We start from the raw sequence: 14774 nt of genomic DNA on the forward strand, positions 1-14774 counted from the left end.
TAAACTCATTCTCTTTATCTATAATATCACTCACTAGAATATCAGGGTCAGACATGATATCAAATCTTAGATTAAATTAATATCTTAATCTCTTTCTTTCATAGATCACTACTCTTGACTTTATTTCAGACTTTTGAAATAGAAAGTAGTAGTAGCTTGAATCAGAAATAACATATTTTTACTCAGCATCAAAATTCGGCTTCTGAAGCAGTATAAAATTAACTTTTTATTCAAATATAATTTAAAGATAAGAATAAATGCAATTTGAGTTTCTATTCATATTATTTTAAATAAATGTGATTTTTAAAGAGTTTTTAAACTTTTTTTGTTGTTTTTATTGTATATTTATACTAAAAGAGAGTAGAGTAGAGTCTCATCACTATTATCAGATAGTAGATTATAACTATTCTAAAAAGTAGAAATCTCAATTACTTATATTATATTTAGTTTATTATCAGAGTCATTTCTCAATTCTCTAATCTTAACAGAAGTTTAAGAATTCAAATTCTGTTTATATTTAGCTGAAGAATTGAAGTTTGAAGATTTAGATAGTTAAGAGTTTCTTCTTTTTAAGCTTATAGTTGTAAGTTTACTGACTTGACTATTCTCTTCAGTTTTAGATTTCTTTTGAGCTTCATCTTTTCTTCAGTTCTTTTGAGTTCTTGAAGTAAATATACATTCTTTTGAGCTAGATGCATGTTTTTCTTTGCAATTAGAGCATTTAAGCATAGTGTATTAACATATTTCATCTCTTTTTAAGCATGTTTTACATTTATACTTACTAGTTTTATAATCTCTGATATAGAATGCATATTTTGAGTCTCTAAAATAGAAGAGTACAAAGTGTTTATATCTTTGACAGTTTGAACACTATATTTGAGCTTTGAGATTCATTCTTGAGTCTTTATATTCATGAACTCTCATTTTCAAATCTGCTACTCTTACTTCAGAGATCTTTGATTATTCAAGTATTTTTATATATACTAGAACAGAGGCATTTCTTCTACTTTATCTGAACTCAATTGAATTTAGTCACACAGACTCTTTTCTCAGTTAAATAGAGTTGTATTCTTCTAATTCATTTTTGAGAAGTAGTATTTCTTCTTCACAGTCAAAAATTTCAACTGAAATATTATAAAGAATGAATTTGTCTCACTTTTCATCTCTCTTAGATAGAATTATTATGTTTAACAAAGATTCTACTGTTAATTTTCAGAGATTCTCATTCTGAATAAGGAATTCTGTACTAAATTCAGACATTATAGTCAGAATAATGAAGTTTTCAAAGAAGAATGACTCAATTGAAGCTATAACTGATTTTTGAACTTTAATATCAGTTATTAACTGAGAAAAGAACTGCTGATTAATTTCATTTCTGAGTCTGAAAATGAGATTTGAGTTTAGCTTGTTTCTTTGCAAGATATTCTAATTTAAGACTTTGAGAATAAGTCTTCTATTTCTGAAGATGTGAAAATTTTTCTTCTTTTACAATTTTTTCTTCACTTTTCTATGAATAGAAGTATAAGCATTATTCTTCTCAGTTTTCTCAGGATTTTAAGCAGATTTTGAGATAGCAGATTTAGAGATAGCAGATTCAGCTGCTTAAGCATATATTTTCTTCTAATTCAAAGAAGAAGAAGAAGTAGAAAAAGAGAAAGAAGACTAAAATAAGAAGTGAGTAATTATACTAGGAATTTTCAATGTTTTTTGAACTATATTTGAAATTTCAAGTTTGAACTTGATCATCTTCTGTAGTTGTCTAGCCTGAGTATGAAGAATTAACAGAATTTCTTCATTCATCTCACTCAGACACTACTTTTCAAGAATCTTACTTACTTTTTCAAGTTTCTATATTTCAAGAACTTATTATTTCTCTATTTCTTCTTTCTTTCTTCTCTTCAGAATTTAAATCTCAGAAATAGTATTTGAGAAAGTATCTTTTTTCACATTAACTGAGTGTATTTTTGAACTCATTATTCTCACTCAATGAAAAGTTGATCAGACTGTTTCAAAAGAAGAATAAAAGACTTTTATATATAAAATACCTGATTTTTTTCACACTAGTTTAGTAACTAGATTAGATTTTTGAAGAGAATCTAATAAACTAAAATTGATTTTTAAGATAAATTAATAAAATCTTTATAATCTCTTTCTTGAGATACAGTGAGAAAAAATATGATATTAATTGATAATAAATTAGATAATATGACAGTTTTTGAGAGAAAAACTGATAAAAAATAAATCAATTTTTTACAGAGAAATTGATTAAAACTATTTAATTTTATTCTAAATCATTCAATTCTTCTCACACAATAAGTATACAACTCAAATTAGTTAATAAAGAGTGTAAAAAAGAATTAAGTATTAATGAAAGCTCTTTAGTCACTGAAAAAGTAATTCTTATTTAAAAGAATATGAAATTATGATAGAAAATAACTCTGTTTTTAATTCTTTGTAAGAATATTGTGTAAAATTCAGAGAAAAATATCTTACTTTTTCAAGAGAAGTAAAAAACTATTTCTAAGATCTTTTTTTTTTACATTAACTACTATAGAAGAATGAGATAGAAACTGCTAAGATATATACTACTATATATTCTCTATCAAGACTTTCTCTCTTCAGAGTCTTGATATTATAGAGAATATAAGTCTATTTCTATATAATAATATAAATATTATCAGCAGAATGTAGAGAAACTGATTATTTATATCTCAAAATAGAAGACTTTATCAATGATTATATTAATACAGAGTTAATTCTCAAATTCAATAGAAATCTAGTATTACTATTCTCAATCTCTTACAGAATCTATTGAATATTGAGATATTAAAACTAGATTTAATATATCTGACTGTGCAGGGATTAAAGACTCAGTCAGATCTTAAAGTATACTGAATTCATAGTTATTAATATGCTGTTAACTTATTCTGTTGACTTGTTGTCTGCTGATTATGTATTGAATACTGTTATTGAGATATCTTTTTGTATTCTTCTGCTGAGAATGGGCCAGATTGAGAGAGATAGTATGAGAGTGAGACTTGATGTTGATGTCTAGATACACTGAAGACAGACTGCAGAGATTGCACTTCAGAAGTATCTGTTGATTATATACTTAATATTATTACTGAGATATCTTTTTATATTTATCTGCTGAGGATGGGCCAGATTGAGGAGGACGGTACAAGGGTGAGACTTGGTGTTAGTGTTTTGGAACATCAAAGATGAACAGGGTTTTCACAGAGATCACTTCTCAGATATCTCCACAATTACAGATCAGAGATCTTCCAAAATTGAGAAGATTGGCGCATATGGCTAGGTCTCTTCACCTTACAATTTGTATGGCAATTTGGCCCGGGGTTGTGGTGTGATAGGGGAGAATGAGGGATAATCCCACACAGGAGTTTTGAACAATGTCTGGTTCATGTTTGGCTGGATAACTCCACCACCACACGGGGTATGCGGTCGGCGATGGGGTCAAAATGCTTGTATGATCGAGGGCTTTTCGATGGATCTATCGGCGGGTCTTATTCGAAAAATCGAGTGAGTTCGTGACTGGCCGGTTGTAGACTGACCGTGTGACCGTGTCTGGTACCGGAACCAGATTTTTTAATAGCCTCATTACCGATTCGGCTGAGCCCACTACACAGTTTTAACATAACATAGTAGTTTCATACTGTTCCAGTGAGACTTACTGTCTACTCTTGTCACATTTTTCAAATGAGACCATGATTTCCACTTCTCAATTTATTTTTATTGCTTTAAATGACTTTAAATCTCATTTGAGTATTACCAAAAAGTGTTACTTTTTAAAAAATTAAAAATAGTCTAAAAAAAACCTTAAAATGTCTAAAAATAGTAACTTTATGCCAAGAATGGAACTAAATGAGACCAAATGAGATCACTTTCTCATTTTTTTCAAGTCATGGTTTCATTTTAAGATCTGATATATAGTCACTTTACATGTTTTTTTAATAGCTAGTCCCAGCGGGATTCACATCAAGAAATGTATGAGATCAGATCAAATGAAATCAAACGTGAAATTTATGGTTCCGGCGGCCAGTCTAAGAGATTGCTTTAATTTCTAAGTTAATACTGACAGATCTGTGTGACCAGGTCTTTGAATATTATTGCTAAAGCGCTGAATTTCCTAAAAAAGAGATTCTTTGAGTGAAAACCTTGATGTTATAAGCATCAAGCTTACTTCAACTGCAGATGTCAAAATCATGATGGAAAAGATTGCACACAGTGTGCACAGTCAAGAGAGTTAAAAAACTAGCAGAATCAGTGAGCTTAGAAACACTCACTGATATTCTATGAAAAGTCTTCAAAGTAAAAGAGATGCCTGTGTTAGATAACTCTCTGAATTCTGTGAATGTCAAGAGAAAGTAGACTGACCGTGTGACCGTGTCTGGGACCAGGACCAGATTTTTTGATAGTCTCGTTACCAATTCAACTGATCTCATTACATGGTTTTAACATTAGATAGTAGTCTCATACTGTCTCAGTGAGACTTACTGTCTACTCTTATCACATTTTTCAAATAAGACTATGATTTCCACTTCTCAATTTAAATTATTTTTATTGCTTTAAATGACTTTAAATCTCATTTGAGTGTTATCAAAAAGTGTTACTTTTTAAAAAATTAAAAATAGTCTAAAAAAAACCTTAAAATGTCTAATAATAGTAACTTTATGTTAAGAATGAGACTAAATGAGACTAAATGAGATCACTTTCTCATTTTTTTCAAGTCATGATTTCATTTTAAGATCTGATATATAGTCACTTTACATGTTTTTTTGATAGTCAGTCCCAGCGGGATTCACGCCAAGAAATGTATGAGACCAGATCAAATGGGATCAAACATGAAATTCATGGTTCTGGCGGTCAGTCTAAGAGAAAGCAGGCTTCTAACTGAGATACAGATGAGAATGAAGTGAATACTCATCTCAATATCTTAAGATCTGAAATGTTAATGTATAAAGAGCACTTGAATAAGAATTGAGAGATGACTGTAAAAGTGTTAGCAGATATAGAAGTATCTATATAATATATTAATAATTATATAATCTGAAGACTGAAAGAGATCTGCTGAGTGAAGAATTTCTAATATATAAGATTATCTGATAACTGATATTTGATATTATCTGCAAGAGTAAGAGTTCCCTTGCACTTCAGAGAATAATCTTGCTATATTTAAGTGTAAGAGCTGTAGAATGTGAAATATAATCTTATTCTCAGACTTAATTGATTTCAAAGATTCAATCTGCAGATTCAATGATGTACACGTTATATACAGTTGACTGATAAGAAGAAAGTGATTTATACAATTCTATTAACTGATATAAGAAGAACATTTCATGTCTCTGATATAGAAGAATTAAATCTGCTTATATATTAATAAGTAAAGAGAATAATTCACAAGATCTTATCTGAAAGCATTCTGTATATCATACAGAATCTGAAAGCAGAGAAAATCAAGATAAAGAATATATAGAAGAATAAGTGTATGAAGAAGCTTCTGAAGAAGTATGAAAAGATTTTCTGAACACATCTTTCACTGAAATTATCACTAGAACAAGAATTCATACATGAGATTGATATGAGAGATGCAAAATCAGTCAATTAGAATGCATACTCTCTGTCATAAACACATCTTGAAGAACAGAAGTATCAGATCACAGACCTTCTAGAACATGATCTTATATAACTCTTATCAAGTATGTAAGACTTTTCAGTTCTATTTGTGAAAAAGATAGATGAGAAGTGACAGATGTGTATTAATTATTAAGCACTTAATAAGCTTACAATCAAGAATGAATATTCACTGCTATGAATTCAATAACAGTTGAATATAGTCAGAAATACCTAATATCTATCAAAGATTGATCTTCTTTCAGAATATTAACAGATCTGTGTAAATGAACTGTTAGTACTGTGTAGACTGGCCGCCGGGACCATGAATTTCACATTTGATCTCATTTGGTCTGGTCTCATACATTTCTTGGCGTGAATCCCGCTGGGACTGACTATTAAAAAAACATGTAAAGTGACTATATATCAGATCTTAAAATGAAACCATGACTTGAAAAAAATGAGAAAGTGGTCTCATTTAGTCCCATTTAGTCTCATTCTTAGTATAAAGTTACTATTTTTAGACATTTTAAGGTTTTTTTAAGACTATTTTTAATTTTTTAAAAAGTAACACTTTTTAGTAATACTCAAATGAGATTTAAAGTCATTTAAAGCAATAAAAATAATTTAAATTGAGAAGTGAAAATCATGATCTCATTTGAAAAATGTGATAAGAGTAGACAGTAAGTCTTTCTGAGACAGTATGAGACTACTATCTAATGTTAAAACCGTGTAATGGGATCAGTCGAATTGATAATGAGACTATTAAAAAATCTGGTCCTGGTCTCAGACACGGTCACACGGTCAGTCTAGTACTGTGAACTGTATTTAATATATAATGAGAAAAGTTCAAATTTCTGATAATATCATTCAGTCTGATAAATATGTCTGTTATCTTTTAAATAATAATAAATATAATTCTTCATAAATAGAATGAAATCTCATATCTTATATATCTGAATGATATTCTAGTCTTCTGAAACTTATATAATGAATATTTGAAGTATCTTGATAAAGTGCTTATAACTCTGACAGAGTATAAGCTCTACATTAAATTAATAAAGTATATGTTTAAAATAGAAGAGTTAGAGTTTGTAGAATATATAGTGAGTGATGACTGTATACATCTTATCTCAGAGAAATTAAATGTTATAGTGAATTGACTGTGACTGAGAAATGTATATTATATACAACAGTTTCTTGAGTTAATCTCATATTACTGCAGATTCATCAAGAATTTTATATGAATATCTGCATCACTCTCAGATCTCTTAAGAGAAATAGATGCTAATCTGTGAAAGAAGAAGTTTCAGTCAATTATCTGAAATGCTGTGTATGAAGAGGCTTTTCTCACACTGAGAGAATGTGTAATAATATTCTCAGTGCTTATTCAATCAGATTGTGATAAATCTTTCCACATTGAGATAGATACATCTAAATGAGCTATTAAAGACACTTTTCTACAGATGAGTAAGAACAGCAAGCTGCACTCAGTGATATATAATGATAGAAAACTATTAGATGCTGAGCTCAATTACTCAGTATATGAAAAGAAATTGCTAGTAATTAAGCACACACTGATGTTATGAAATAGATATATCAATAACAGACATACAACAACAGTGATTATAGATTATAAAAGTCTCATCTATCTATAATTAATAATAAAATCTTTCAAACACTTAGTACATTGAATCTCAGAGTTTTAAGTGTATAATCTACATATTAAATACTGAAAGAAATCAGATACTGTAATACTTGATACAATCAGTTACAGACCTGATTTTATAAGTGAGAGTTCTGTGAATCAGATATAAGAGAAGTTCATATTAAATACACTAAGAGAGTATAAGAAATCAAAATGAGTGAATGCAATAATCTCTTGCTTAGAGAATGATAAGATATTGAATAATAAGTATCTTATGAAGATGATAGAAGAGATACTTCTGAACTTTAAGCTGAGAAAATTGAAAAACAATGTTATACTTTATCACAATCTAGAATATGTGAAAGCTTTCTATCTAGAACATTCATTTAGATGTGACTTGATAACTTACATGCACAAGGAATTCAGTCACTTAGAAAGCTCTGAACTCATGAGTATACTTGAACTAAGAGTATACTGATCAAGTATGACTGAGAACATTCAGATGTACACTTATAAGTGCCTGAATTATCAGGTTGTGAAAGAATCTAAGAAAGGATTAGAATATAAGAAAGTGTAATATCAGATAAAATGTATAATATAACTGTTTGAATGATGAGAAGTGAATCTCATAGACATATTACTGTGAATATCAAATGAAAATTATTGAATAATCACTGCTATTGACTACACTACTGACTGACTAGTTATAAAAGCAGTTTCAGAGATAATAGAGAAGATAGTGATGAAGTTTCTACATAATGAGATCTATATTAACTATAGAATGTCACATAAGATTCTAACTGATAACAGTGTGAATCTCATAGAAGAAGTGATAAGGCATTTTATGAGTCAGTTACAGATAAGATATTATAGAACAATATTATATTATCTGTGAATAAACAGAAAGATGAAACACTTAAATGAAATTCTGAACAACATACTAATGAAATATCTAGTGAGTAAGTCTACAAGATTATGAAATGAATATCTCAGTCAGACACTATTAGTTACATAAATTCAGCAGCATGCAGTCTTTAAGCATTTATCATTCTATCTGTTGTATGAATTGCATCCGCGCATTTCAGAGAATGCTTCAGAAAAGATGAGAAAGAGAACAGTGATTGTAAATGCAGCAGAAACAACAGTTGCAGACATAACAGTCACAGATGTGAAATCAAGATTGAAAGAGATTAGTCACACACATACAAAAGCTAATAAGTTACTTCTGAACTGAGCAATTCAATTGAAAAGAATACAAGACTCACTAGTTAAGAAATTGAGTCTCAAGATAAGAATATGAGTTCTCATATACAATGAGAGTTCTGAGAAGTTTCAATCTAGATAATTTGAGTTATATAAAATACTCAAATCACATTCTCTGAGAATATATACATTGAAAGAATCAGAGAGATAGATCTTATACAACTTAATAAATAATTCACATCTTATAAAGATAAAGATGTAAGACTCAAGTAGATTATAATTATCTACAGCACTATCATCAGCATTGAAAAAGAAGAAGCTTATAATTGAAAAGTCTCACAAAGTAAGAGAAATCATAGATACTTATAAATCAGATACTCTCACTTATTCTGATCTTTTCATAATTATAAGAAAAGAATGAGAAGTAATAAAGAAATCAGATGAATATCACACTTTAATAAGTGATAAGACTGCAGCTGATCATATAATAATACACTGCAGATAGTGAGTGTAATATGATAAGAGACAGTCTCAAAGCAGCAGACTTGTATATAAGTCAGATTACAGAAGAAAAAGAGATTCAGAGTTGAATTCAACTGTTTATATCAGTTCAATTACAGAGATAACAGAGAATAAATCATCTGAAACATCTGCAGATATGTGAGATCAAGTCATCTCAATCTCTGAGAATACTTAAAAATTAGATAAGATTAGTTTCAATGAGCTATTTACTGTAGTAGTCTGAGCAGGTAAAGAGAGACAGTATAATACATGAGACAGAATCACAAAAGATGAAAGCTGTCAAATCTAGTCATCAAACACTGTATTATATAGAGGTTGTGTAAGAGTAGTGACTAGTAGACAAAGAAAAAGCATAAGAAAAGAGAAGAAATAATGAATTGATCATTAACTGTAAGAGTCAGCTGTAAAAAGATAAATATTATCATATATATCTCATTTATTTTCATATGTCACATATTTAATCTATTTCCAATACCATGTCACCTGAAAAATATCAAAAATAAAGAAAATCTCAAAACTTGAGATCTGTAAGAGATTTGAGAGCTGTAAGCTACTCTTACAATAACACTGTGCATGTCTCTGATTTCTCTACTGCTCTGTGTACAACATTAATATCATTTATCACAAGATTGACTGAAATGTCAATATAAAAATGTGTATGTGTATGCGTAGAAAAATTGAAGAAGAGCATGAAACTCACAGAATTAGAAGTCAGAGCAGAAGAAATAAAGATGAAAGAAATGAAAGAAGAAGAAGACACAGAATCAGATAAATAATGATAAGAGTCACTCAGAGCTGAATACTTACAATCTGATATATACACAATCTTTCTCACAGAAAAGAGAGAGAATGTGCTGAGAGAAGCTTGAAAGCAGAAGAGAGTAGTCTTGATAACATTATCATCTTTAATTAAAATGATCTCTGATGCTGAAGCAACTAAGAACTATTATTAGTATATAAAACTGCAAAAGCAGAGATAATAATTACTGAATGAACACTCACTGATCTTAGAATTATACACACAATTACAACACACATGAGACTTCTCAGAAAGAGAGAGAGAGACATGAGAGAATACAGAAAGCAGAATACAGTATATGAATAACTCATTTTTATAATAATATCTTAGACAAGATGTATGAGCCTCACATCTATGAGTATAAAAGAGTATGATATTCATATTTCTATTTCTGAAAACATGAATATCTTTCATCTACATCATAAAGTTGAATGATAGATATCAGAGAATAGACTGATACATATCTATTATTTCAAAGAAATTTATTAAAGCAGATATACCTGCAATATTGAATTTGATAATTATGAAAAGTTTCTTAGTATCTGTGAATATTATGACTTCATATATAATAAAACTTATAATAATTTCTTCTAAGAACAGAAAAATCAGTGTTAGAAAGAAAAGATGAAAAAGAAAAAGACTTATAATCTCAATATTATTGAAGAGAGAGATAATTCTCTGATATAAATGAATAATTACTTCATTATAAATATTTAAAATAAATATAATAATCAGTGTCTGTGACTGAGCTTCAGATAGTTATATTATACATAGTCTTTATACAATAAATTATTTTAGAAGTCAGTAAGAAGAGTGACAATGTATACACTGAGAAATGTGATTTATTAAGTCTATACAATATCTTCTTAAAATGAGAAGAGCTAATAATGAAAGTAGAAACAGCAGAAGCAGAGAGAGTAGAAGTAGCAGAAATAAGAGTCATAAGAACAGAGATAGCAGAAGTGAGAGAATCAGACACAGAGACAGATATAGAAGATTAAGAAGAAGTAACAGAGAAAGAAACAGAGAGAACAGAGAGAGATATGAGAGATCTGATCACATATAGTATAAGTAATTTCTTTATTATCACATTCTTCAAGTTCTCAATTAATAATTCAACATTGAGATCACAATCATCAGTAGATGCAGATCTGTCAATGTATAAAGATTCTATATAAATTAAAACAAATATATCAGTATCTGTGATTATATAAAATAATCAGAAAACATGATCAGATGCTCACTGAAGAAAAGAGAGTTAAAAGTGTATAAGAAGATAAAGAAGATATGTCATTTATAATAGTATATTCTGATAATTATTAGAAGATAAACAAGTTCTGATTATATTTCACAATGTATTACACTTACTGCTAATAAACTGCCTGGTATAAGCATTATAAGAATGCTTATTATGAGAATGAGAGACCATCACTAGAAATATGTATAATATGATAGATAAACAACAGATAGAAGATGTTAAATAAGAGAAGAGACAGAAATCTTGAATAAGATAATGATGTTTGTGTCAGGTCACGTGATCTGGCTTACTAATTCTTTCACTATATAACTTTTCACAAGCTAGTAATTTTTCAATTACACAAGCTTTACACCTTTCACAGTTTGATGATGACAATGATGAAGAAGTTAATTAAAGAATGAGAAAAGTTAGTGAATAAGTAATGTAATATAGTGAAAGTTTCTTTGTAAGAGTGTATATAAAATACTAGCTGAATCAGAGATAGATTACATAATTATGAACACTAGTGACATGCTAATCTGCATGAAGCTAGAATGTATATTATAATTATGTGAGTGTGACTGAATCTGATGAGAGAGAATGTGATTTGAAAGAATGTACAACTGCTGAATAATAATGCAGCCGCTTCTGAACTTGCTTATGAATGTAAAGAGGTCATAGTAGCCACCAATTAATTTAGTGTACAGTATATAAGAAGCCGGCGTACGCCTGTAATCGTACGCTGGCTCAAGCAACCTTTGAATCACACCACTGAGCAGGCGTCACTACATATTCATGAATTTTTTGTGGGATGATTAATCTGTTGTATTCGTGTGAGAAGCATACTTCTTAACCATGTTGCTTCGCGTACGGCTTCACTCAACGCCATGTATTCAGCCTCAGTAGAGCTTAAGAATACACAGAGTTACTTGCTCAATTGTCATGAAATCAGCGTGTTTCTCAATTTGAAGATGTAGCTGAATGTAGATTTGCAATTATCATTCAACAGGCTGACTCACTCAGAATTCATGTATTTAACTGATATGTATAGACTGACCGTGTGACCGTGTCTGAGACCAGGATCAAACTTTACAGTTATCATGTTGCCTAAAAGCATTACTTCTGATCATGATTTATATTCATTATATTAATTTCAAATCACATTATTTCAAATATTAAAGATCTCAGATTCACTTTTCAAATAAAAATCTAGTCTCAGATAAAGAATATGTTTGAATTCTTAGTCATATTTTCATTCTAATCTTATTATTGAGAATGATATTAAATAAGACTATGAAATCATTTCTCACTTACATAATATCATAACATAGTGCTCATTTATTGAAAATTTAATAGAGAGTATTATCAAATATTATTACTTTTCTAAACACAGATTATAATTCATATAATTTTAATTATAAAAAAAATATAAAATACAAAAAAAAACAAAAAATAAAAAACAAAATAAACATAAGAAAAAATCACAATAAAAAAAAAAAAAAAAAAAAAGAGAAAGAAAAAAAAAAAAGAAAAGAAAAATAAAAAAATAAAAAATAAAAATAAAAAAATCAAGATTACAGAGCTGCAGTACTCTTAAAATACTCACTTCTCAGAGTCTTTATAATATTTATTATTAACTGTGTATTTCTCACAGTGAGAGTAATACAGCTGTGATGAGTCATTATCTTAATATTATCTAATAAATAATCAGTATATATCTATATAAATGTGAATAATTAGAAAATATACACTTAAAAAGTGTGATCAGAATGAACTCTGCTATCACTTGAATAATATCAAGAGCAGAATACTGAAATCAATGATTCTTCTCATTGATTTCACAGATAAGGCATATAAAGATGATCTTAAGAAATATAAAATCTCTCAATTTCTGATAAAAACAGATCTCACAGAGAGACTCTATTTTCATGATATCAGAGACTGAGTATTATCAAAAAGTATTACTTTTATATAATATACATACACTTACTGCAGTGATTCATTCTCTGTATATATGACTGAGAGTTGCAGCTTTTTCATACTGTATAGCTCTTTCTGAGATGCTGCTGTCAGTTTACAACTCATACAATTTCTCAGTTCAGTACACACTATGTGTATACAGCTCTACATACTGAGACTGTGTTAATCATTATAATCTGACATGATACTGACTTTTTACAGGTTATATTTCATTTGAGAAGAAGAAGAAAGACATGACTGTTATTTTATTAAGAAGAGAATGAATAATTAGTATTATTAAATATAATTTAATTCATCTGTATTTAAAATTTGATTAGTCTATACTCTTTAATTTGAGAGTTTCTATGAGTATTTTAATAGTTTTTATACTAGCTTGAACTTAGTAATGAGTTGAAGAAGAAGAGAAAAGAGAGAAGAAAGAAATAAGAATAACTTATCTTTATAATATAAAAATAGAGAATCACTGTAATTATTCTCTCTAGTAATAAAGATCTGTTTTCTGCATGTATCTCTGATATAGATTATATAATAAATGTATATAAAGAATATCAATAGTGTATGTATTGAATAAAGATAATGTTACTATATAATACTGTAGCTGTTTCTATACATCTCTGAAAGCTGTTAATAGTTTCTTTATCTCTTTATGTTTGATAAGTTAATAATATATTTCAATACACTTTTCCTTTCATTATTATCATCATCATTATCATCATCATCATTATTATTATCATCATTATTACCATCATCATTATTATTATTATTATATTATTACCTGTCTTTATCTCTCTCTTAACACTCATCAAAACTAATTATATTATCTCTCTTCAAATATTCTGCAGTTCTGCAGACTATTAAGATGTGTGAGCACTGTCACAGATTGAAGAGAGAGAAGAAGAAGATGTTTAAGCATAAGAAGATAGATTGTAAGACATATTATAATACCTTGAAGAGACTCTGTAAGAGAGTAGAATAATAATAATTTTAAGTAACACTTCTGATAGATTTAGACTGAACTAAGTATAGAAATAATACAGATAACACTGTCTATGAGAGATTGAAAAAGAAGATAGTAAAGAGTCTTATACAGCAGCAGTGAGATCAGAAGAAGTTCTGAGAATAATTTAAGATTAAGATAAAGAGAGAGAGAGAAGAAGAGTATTACTGTAAATAAACAGTGATAGAAGAAAATTGAGAAGATATTGAAGTGAAAGACAAAGAAGTCAAAACTGATAAGTTTTTTTATTAAGAGATAACAATTTTTGATAATACTTCTGTTCTCTAATTAATTAGCAGAAGCTGACAGAGAAGAAGAGAATTAAGACCTTGTTCAGGTCTTAAATGCACTTCATGATTCAGAATATTGAGAAGACAGCTCTGCTCTCTGAGCATATCAATCTACTTATCACTGAGATGGAACCTGAGATAGCAGATCAGAAAATGTGAGATTTTAAGATACAGATTGAACTGACTGAGAGAGAGCAGTGAGAACCCTTCTCTGAGAAGACAGTAAAGAGAGATTTTGAGATGATTATTATCTCAGATAAGAAGAAGAAGAAGAAGAATAAGAATGAGAAGTGAATTATGAAGAATAATAAGAAGAATAAGAAAGAGAAGAAAGATAATAAGTAGAAAAAGTTTTTTTCTTTTTATATTAATTAGTTATAAGTTTATAACTATTAGTTAATAATTGAAATTAATTTTAAGTTTTCAAAAATTATTATATAAGTTGTAATCAATTATCAATATCAGGA

This window comes from Blastomyces gilchristii (genome assembly GCF_000003855.2).
Source record: "Blastomyces gilchristii SLH14081 genomic scaffold supercont1.14, whole genome shotgun sequence".
NCBI lineage: Eukaryota > Fungi > Ascomycota > Eurotiomycetes > Onygenales > Ajellomycetaceae > Blastomyces > Blastomyces gilchristii.